The 8907-nt window shown below is 39.7% G+C and overlaps 1 long non-coding RNA gene across 1 annotated transcript; it reads left to right on the forward strand.

Moving 5' to 3' along the window:
• The first annotated feature begins 1277 nt into the window (after nucleotides 1-1277).
• On the forward strand, nucleotides 1278-6182 carry LOC119806864. Its single transcript, XR_005284277.1, has 3 exons — nucleotides 1278-1432; nucleotides 5381-5470; nucleotides 6077-6182. It is a non-coding gene; the product is annotated as an uncharacterized LOC119806864 (long non-coding RNA).
• The last annotated feature ends 2725 nt before the right edge of the window (nucleotides 6183-8907 follow it).

Raw genomic sequence — 8907 nt, forward strand, 5'->3', positions numbered from 1 at the left:
ACTTTTTGCCAAGGGTTTATCTTGTCTCTTCAGTTGCTATGTCTTTGTTATTTCTTTTTCTCTTAGGCATGTGAAATTACTTTATTTTTCTTCAAAGAACTGTGAAACTTCTATGCCACTTTATTTGTATGTGGTGTCTCCACATCCCCACCTTTATTTGCGTAGCTCTCATTCACCTGAGCTGCTCCTGGCATAGGTTCCTACTAAGCTTAGCATCTCATTGTTTTCGTCTGTCCTGTTATTATTCTGCTTCTTCCATCATGTGATGATCTTCAGGGCAGGCGTGTGGCCCTTCAGGTTTATATCACTTAAACCAAAGTCTGCCAGTCAGTGATTTCACAAGAAATGAAGTTCAAAATGAAAACTTAGAATAATTGTAATGATATTTTTTAATCTTGTTTTGCAGAAGTAAAATAATTACAGTGAAATGTTAGAGAAGATGAGAGAAAATCTTACAAACAGAATTAAGCCAGAGAAACAAACAGTAGCAGTGTGCATCTTTACATGTGTAGTTAATCCCTCCCCACGTAGACACAAAACCCACACTTTGAAAATGTCGTTGGCCACAAGAAAACTGAGTAGTTTCTTGTCGCCAGTGACATTTATTTCTTATTTGATCCAGTAGAGAAGAAATATTTGATAATTATGAATTTCAAGAGGTGATGCATTGAGAGCTTCAGGTTTCCAGCTGCCGTTTAGCCCATCATAGGCTTTGTTTTCATCCAGCAGAGCTTGTTGATAAAATAGAGGCATTGTTGCAAGAGGCATGGTTCTACTAGCTGTTAGGATCGATGGCATTGCCACATGTCTGAACGACAAGGGGTGGATGTGGAAAGGAATATAGACAATGACAATGACATTGAGACTTGAAGTCAAAATACTGAACTAAATGAGTTGGTGGGAGGCTACCTGTGGCCTTGCCATGCTGTTTGGTGTTTGTATTTTTATCATCTGATGAGCTTTAATTCGATTTGAAATCTTTACAGACTGTTCTCTCATGTATATGCATACATACTTAACTTCTGACTTGTACATACCTGCAGCTAGAGAAATAGGTATTCAGACAGTTTGCTTCAAAATTATTTATTGCTGTCATTTTTGCTCAGGTTAGCAAAAGTAGACTCAGTGTAACTCAGGAGTGGGGATGGTTCTTCTGAGGAATTAACTGCACAAAAACAAATTGTGCTCTTTTTCTGGAAAGAAAATTTGGATGAATGATGAAACTTAAAGTAATTTTTGTGTCATTTCCCCCCGGTCCCCTGCAATTTCTAAGAGCCAAACTGACATCAGACGCAGAGAAGCAATCCGTGATGTTGTTTGGACAGAACCTCCGCCAGCTCCTTTTAACAGTCCTGTTCCAGGTCGCATCTTGATGGGAGTAGATCCCTGGTTACAAACATGGATGCAAAACTAGCCATCATTTCTCCTACTAGTAAGTTCTCAGCTTTAAGTATTAAGTGTCGTTGGTGTGATCCTAAGTTTCACTCATAGATTTCGTGAAGATTTGGACATAATGTTTGTTTTTTGAGGCTTAGAAATTGTTTTCTCATGGGGGCTGTGCTAGTCAGAGTAGTTACCTTATTTCTGGATCAGAACTCTCACACAGAAGGACCAGCATTTATCCTCTCTTTGTGTGTCAGTGGAGAGAAATAGATGGAGCATCAACTAGAGTCAGACTTGAACTCCTCTTTTCTTCTCTTTTCTTTTTCTTCTTTTTTCTCTAGACCACAGTTCATATAGCCCAGGCTAGCCTTGAACTTTCTAGGTAGCTAAGGAGAATACTAACCTCATGATTCTTCCGCCTCTACCTCCTGAGTGTGGTATTACAGACACATGTGCGTCATATCTTACAATGTGGTACTAGGCTTTAAACCCAGGGCATGCGAGGCAAGCAATTCTCCCAACTGAGCTATATATAACCCCAGTTTTAGCTGTTACCCAACTTTAATTCTTTGTGATGTATTCTAAATATGTGTGTGCATAAAAATATATTATCAGACATTTTTCATCTGAGAATAGTCTTTTCCTGTCCGTGGGAGTTACCCTTTCGTAACTTTGCTTTCTGCATTTCTGTGCTCTCATTTGAGAACATCTTCATATCGCCTGAAAAGCCTCTATGTTTATTACCTTTTCTTTCTTTTTTGAGACAGAGTTTCGATAGTGTATCCCTGGCTGTCCTGGAACTCACAGAGATCCTTCTTCTTCTGCCTCCTGAGTGCGGGATTAAAGGTGTGCACCACCACACCCTTGGCTTCCTTGTGTATCATTTTTGATGTGAGTTAGTTGATGAAAAATTGTCTTAGTTTTTGTCTGTAAAAGTTGCTTTTACTTTAATTTTGAAGATTTTTTTTATGGGTAAATTGATTAATTGGTAGTTACTTAAAGATATTGTTTCTTTTTTTCTTTTTTGCATGATAGCTTTTAACCCCCTGTAATGAGCCCAGTCTTATAAGTGCCCCCTTTAAATTATGTCCTAGCCCAGTGGAGGCAGAGACGGCAGATCTTTGAGTTCACAAGGCCAGCCTGGTCTACAGAGTGAGTTCCAGACAGCCGGGGATTTACTAAGAAACCCATCCTGCCTTGAAAATAATAAGTGAATAATGAATATAATAAATAAAATAAAAGTAATGTCCTTTTCCTTTTGGTGCTAACATTTCTCTTTGTGATTTGAAAGATTTGTGTGGAGTGTTTCAGCAGTCTTCATGGTCTGCAAGAATTCCACTTTGGATGCCAGTATATTCTAAAGCTCTCAGTTTTTTCCTTCTGTTTTTTACTGTTTTACTTATTTTTCTACTGATTTAGTTTTTTATTTTAATTTTAGAATTTCTCCCTGGTATGTAGCTATACATTATAATTCTCTGGTAGGCTTCTTTGCTGTTAATTTTGTTGCCTTTGATATCTCCTTGTTTCTCTGGCCGTCTGCTCTGCGTCCTTAGACTGGGTCTCCATTGCTGGAGTGCTTTCTTCTCCTGCCCAGGCCCGTGCTGCCCATCTCCATAGTGTCCCACACTGCTTCCGAGACCAGAGCATGCTTTCTCTTCCATACGAAACTAATTCTGTTATTCATTCATGTGGCTAGACGATGCTGCTGTGTATTACACTCACAGTTTCTATACTACTATTTTTTAAAATCTCATTTTCATATATCTTGCTCTGTTTTGTGGGCACATAGTGTTCTACACTTAATTTATTTTCTGTCTTAAATAAAAATCTTCCTGTGTACATTTGTCCATCATGTGTACTTTGTCCATTATCCTTTTGTTTTGCATAGTTTTACACCAAATTACATTCCAGGTACTTCCAAGAAGGTGAACTGGGTCAGGACAGGCTTCCCGGTGAGAACTAGCTTTTCTTGGAAAAACAACAATAGCAAACTAACTTTCTTTTCTGTTTGCCCAAGTCCTTAGAAAAGCCAGCTGTCGCCCAGGGCGGAGATTGGACCTGATGGTTTCTGGAACGGGTTTCTTGGTTACTTGCTCTTTTTTAACCGGCGTCCTTTGCATTCCGTGTTTGACGTGCTTGGTTTAGATCAGGTTCCAGCTGTTTGTTTGTTTGTTTTGTTTCGTTTGTCCACTCTGGTACTTCTTCTTCTCTTGGCTTCTGGAATCCAGGAGTCTTCAGAATGTTAGTGGGTCTGTACCACTGTGGGCTCCTTCTCTGACTCTTGTGCTCTCCAGGATGGTGTCCACCTTGGGCCATCACTCTCTGTTGCTCTCCTGCTCTGTCCCTCCCTCAGATGCCTCTCGTAGAGGTCTTTTAGCGTGCTGTGTCATTCGACCTGCTTCTTTTGTTTTTGTGGGATTGTTTGTTACCTTTTGTTAAAAATACAGCCATGGGTTTTTGCTTTTTCTTTCCATAGTTGTCATTATGCTATTTATTTTCTGCCATATGGGAAGGGGTTGATAATATCAGGTTGTTCCTGTACCCACTGAGATGCTTGTCCGGTACTGTACCACTGCGATAAATTATAGTATTAGATGTTTTCCTTATTTATTTTTGAAACAGGTTTTACTCTGTAGCTCTGGCTAAACTTAACTCACTATGTAGCCCCAGATGAGCTCTTCCTGTTTAACTTTAACTTTCGGCGAGTACTGGGATTCTGGGCCCAGCTAGGTGTTTTTGTTTTGTTTTGGGAATGTCAGATACACTTTTTTTTAAAAAAGATAACCTCAACTTGTCCATGCTTTTCTTCTTCTGGACCTATTGGTAGATAATGTTCAGTATTGTGGTTAGTTGTTCTTAGAATTAGAATTTGAAACACAGTGTTTTCTCAGTGTGTGTTGGTAAAGTTCTTGCTCAGAGTCTTATTTCTTTTAGACTGTTGCAGCCCTGGTTAATGTAGCTTTTCATTTGTAATATATTTCTATCTCCTTTTCCTTATTGATACTGTTAGAAGTATTTTTCTTATAAATATCTTATTTTAAATTTCATGATCCTTTCTGTTTATACTTCCTTCTTCCCCCCTTTTTTCCCCATTAACTATTTTTGGTGAGGGTAGCTTGGCTTGGAGCTTGAGGCAGTCTCCTAGTTCAGCCTGCTTAGTGTTGATTGGTATCAGGTCTTTTTTAAAAAAATTTATTCTGTGTGCCGGTTACATCTGTATCTTTTCTCTCTCACTTTTTAAATACAGCATCACTCATTTCTTACTCTCTACTTTCTCAGGGTTAATCCTGTGACTCTTTTACTAATTCCCCATCGTGTTAGTGATCACGCCTGAACTTTGTCTCAACTAAAAATTTTATTTAAAAATAAATAGTTGGTGTATAATGCAAGCTAGAAAAAGCCCAAAGTTCTTAAATATATGCCTCAAAGAAATAGAAAAGAATAAATAAGTTTACATATCGACACTGAAAAGAAAGACTTGTGTAATCGAGCTGATCTGTAGCAGCTGTCCAGCACAGTGTGAGCTTTAGCTGTGGCATGTTGGGTGTTACTGAAAACCATCTCTCCTGTAGGTTTCCTAACACAGTATTCAACTACCAATGGTTCTGTGTGGAAAAGTGGAGTTATTTTACTTTGAAAGGAACAGCTTTTTCTGAATCCGTAAGGAGAGCCTGATCTAGAGAATATGAAAGATTCAGACTGCATTGTAGTGATCTTTTTTACGTTTTAATTGTGTGGGTGTGTGTGTTTACATTTGTTCATGGGAGGTCAGAGGTCAGCTTGAGGTAATCATTTCTCTTCTTCCACTGTGTGGGTTCCAGGATCCAACTGAGGGTGTCATGCTTGGTGGCAATCATACTTCCCTTCTGAGAAATCTCACAGACCCTCATTTTATAAGATAGGCCAGTTTCGGTTTTCAGTTGGGACTTGTTTAATAGAAACAGTAATGAGTCGGTTTGCAGATGTCTTTTTACAACCTTCCCACCCTCCTTTTAAGGTCAGATTCTTCATACTGATGTGGTTTATTTGCACTGTGGACAAGGCTTCCGGAGGCAGAGAAGATCAAGAGGCTTTTGCTGGATTTCAAGTAAGAAAATAGCCTGCTGAGTACTTTCGTGGCTCAGCATCTTAGGTACCTTTGGAAACTCCTATCTGGAGTGTGGAATTAAGAGAAATAACTGGGGAGAAAGAAGTAACCTTGTGTACAAGTGCTGGGCCCATTGTTCAAGAGCTCATACATGGAGACAATAGAGAACTACTTTTCTTCTCTCTGCCCTCTCTCAAGTAGAGGTGGGTGATGTGGGTACCTGAGAAATCCTTCTACACCTTCTTTCCCCTCCCTTACTTTCTCCCCTGAAGAAGGATATTGTATTAGTTAGGAACTTCAGAAATTAGCATTGTGTGGTTTAGTGTATGTCTTTATTATGACTTGAACGAGCATGAGTTTACTTATGCTTATTTGGCTCTATGTATACGAGAAAAACACCTGTCTTTCTTAAGATGACAGTAAACTGTTTCTCCTTGCCCCCTCCCCTTCCCAAAACGCAATGTGTTAGTCTAGAGCAGTGCAGAGGTCTCATGGTCGTTCGAGAATTAGAGTTGTGTCTAACACTGAGTTCCATGTGCTTTCCCTGGTTGACTTCAGAGTATGCCTGACCGTCATTCAGGTTCTTATTCTGTTTCTTCCATGAAGCTGCAGCACAGTGGTGATTGGAAATGGAACTGCCTGCCGGGAGACCCGAAGCGTACTTTGCCGAACCTGATCACGAGAAATTACTTTGCACCGCTGGATGTTGTTTTACTGGTGAGGACAGTGGGACACTCGCCTTCTTGAGGGCTTAGGATCCTCGCAGGCTCCTTTTGTGATGCCTTTCTTCCCCTTTTGAAAACATGTGTCTTGTTGCCTCCCAAACTGTCTCTTGCTGTTAATAGGAATATTGCAGGAATTACAGCAGCAGCCTGTCAGAGGTCAGTTACTCCATGGAGTCTCCCAGACTGTACTTGATTTGAGGACTCTAGTTAAGTGTTAGCTAAGTATGGTGGAGTACCAGATTAGCACCACTGACTGGATAGATTACCCTTCTTCTGCCAGAATAGCAAGCGTATGAACCCCTGCCCCTGGAACTGAGAGCCTAGGTAACTTGCAAATGTTCTTCTGATGTGCCATTCTCATTTTCTCTTCCTGAAGTGTTCCCATCTCATATAGGCAGAGAGTTGCCTGGGGAATTGCTGTGAATTATGCTCTGGCTTCCTAGGCCTGACCCAGCATTTCAGAGTATTTTCTATTTTCATTTTTCAATGTTTTTCTTCTTTGTCTCTGGGCTTCACATAACTAAGTCTATACCCTTGCAGTAGATAGTAAGTTCTAAGGGTTCTGTTGTGGGAGAGAGAAGTATAGTGGGTGGGTACTGAAGTAGACATGCTTTAGGGGCCATCTAATTCTGCTTAGTGAGAAGCCCAATAGCAGAACAGCTGAACAGGGTACAGGCAGGATCAGCAGAGCAATAAAAGCAAACCTCCTACAGAAAGAATTTTAGGATTCACTTAAGAAAGGCTGAATGACTGCCGAGAGTGCAGTCAAAGTAAACTCAGGGTAGCAAACAGGGTTGGAAGAAGATCAAGGAAAACCAATGTGCCTTGGGGATGAAGTTCAGGAAAGAAGCAAATTGAAGTCACAAAGATTCTTCTCCCTCTGCCACTGTTAAGTTAGCTTGGGCATCCTGCAATGTCTGTCTCTCCTATTCTAAAAAACTGCAAAGGGGACCACGACTTTTGAGAAGGTAAGTGAATCCCCTGGATGTAGCTGATGATGTTTATTACAGCCAATTTCATTCTTATCTGTTCAAATCTTAATTTGATGTAAATATCTCAGAAATAGGTGTAAGTGATTTGAGCATTTTGGGTTTAGCCTTAATATTTTCAAAGATAGATGTTGTTTTGGGGAATAAAATTATGATATGGTTATAGTTTGTATAATTGAATCATGAAATAAAACTGGAGCAAAACATTTTAATCTCCAGTTGGCAAGCTTTAGGTTAAAGTTTGCTTTAAATCACAGCATTGTGTATATTTTGGAGCATCATAGATACATGAGGTCACTCTAAGCCTGGTGTCTAGAAATGCAGAACAGTTTGTGCTGTTATTTGACTTGGTGTTTATGTTTCTGTACTGAAAGCTTTACTGTCCACATGGATGTTCCAGGCAAATCTTAAAAAGAAGTAGTTTTGCTTTCGAATGAACACTTTTATTAGCAAGAACTGGATGAACAGAGAAAGTACAGTGTGTGATGGAAGGGTGCGGAGAGAGGTGCTGCAGTGAGCTCGGGGTGTGTGTGGGAAGTGAGGGACACAAGTGGCCCATCCTACTAGGAAGGAAGCCCTGGTGGTGGACATCTGGGAAACTCTCACTGAAGCTCACTCCCCTTTCCTTCCTCCCAGTGGGTTAAAAACTGTTAGCAGTGGAAAATGTAATTTAAGGAATCATTATTTTTTTTGCTTGAGGTAAGTTGATGTTCCTCTCAGAAATCTTTATAGGGAATTGGATGAGCCTTAAAAGGTTAACTCACTTGGGGAAATAAATAAAAGACTTGAAGATGAAAAAGTCAACCCTTTTAAAATTAAAAATACATGTTACTTACAGACTAGCTAGAGAATGTGGCTATGTGGTAGGATTTTCAATCCATTGTCTAAAATGGAATTTATGCTTTAGATTATATTTCTAATATTTATGTGGTTTATAATATGTTGTGAGGAGTCCCCACTGTTTGTTTCATGTGCTTTTCCTTAGTATGTTGCCATCTTTCCATGCCAGTCACCATGCCCCACAACGTCTAAACATCACTGCAGGTGCACTTTTGTGTGACTATACCCAGTTTTAGTCATTCCTTGCTTGACAGCTGAGATTTTTCTAAGTATAATAATTTTAAATGAAGCTAAATTAAGTATTTTATGCTTTGGTCTTTGCATTTACCTTTATTTCTTTGGAATACATTCTAGTAATGGAATACAGATTTTTAAAATGAATTCATCCTTAAGACATTTCATAGATTTGCAGTTTATACTGAGTATGTTCTAGCACTGGAGCGAAGCTCTGAGGAAGCGCCTTGCCGTTGTTCCTCACTGAGGAATGCTGGGATGGCAGAGCCAGTGTGCTAGGTCCTCTCTGTACAGCAGTTCTCCCTCTTGCTAAAATGCGGGCCATCTAGGGCTCTGCTGTTTTAAAACATCACACCATAGGGCACTTAAAGTATTAGATCTAATTGGAGAAAATAAAGCTTTTTTTTTTTTTAATTATGAAATTTATCTCAATTGTGCCATTGCTCCCCAGATGTGAGGCTTTTTCATCAACACACTTTCTATTGCCTCTGCTTATCCTACCCATCTGGGCCCAATGTAACTAGTGTTAAGTATTTCTTAAGACAAACCTCTCCGCAGACACAAATAATCCCAATCAGACTGAATTATAACAACACCCATGTTTAACAGATGACCTTATTCCTAGGTGGCCCCAGGAAAACATGGAGAG

The sequence above is a fragment of the Arvicola amphibius genome, chromosome 2, assembly GCF_903992535.2.
Source record: "Arvicola amphibius chromosome 2, mArvAmp1.2, whole genome shotgun sequence".
NCBI lineage: Eukaryota > Metazoa > Chordata > Mammalia > Rodentia > Cricetidae > Arvicola > Arvicola amphibius.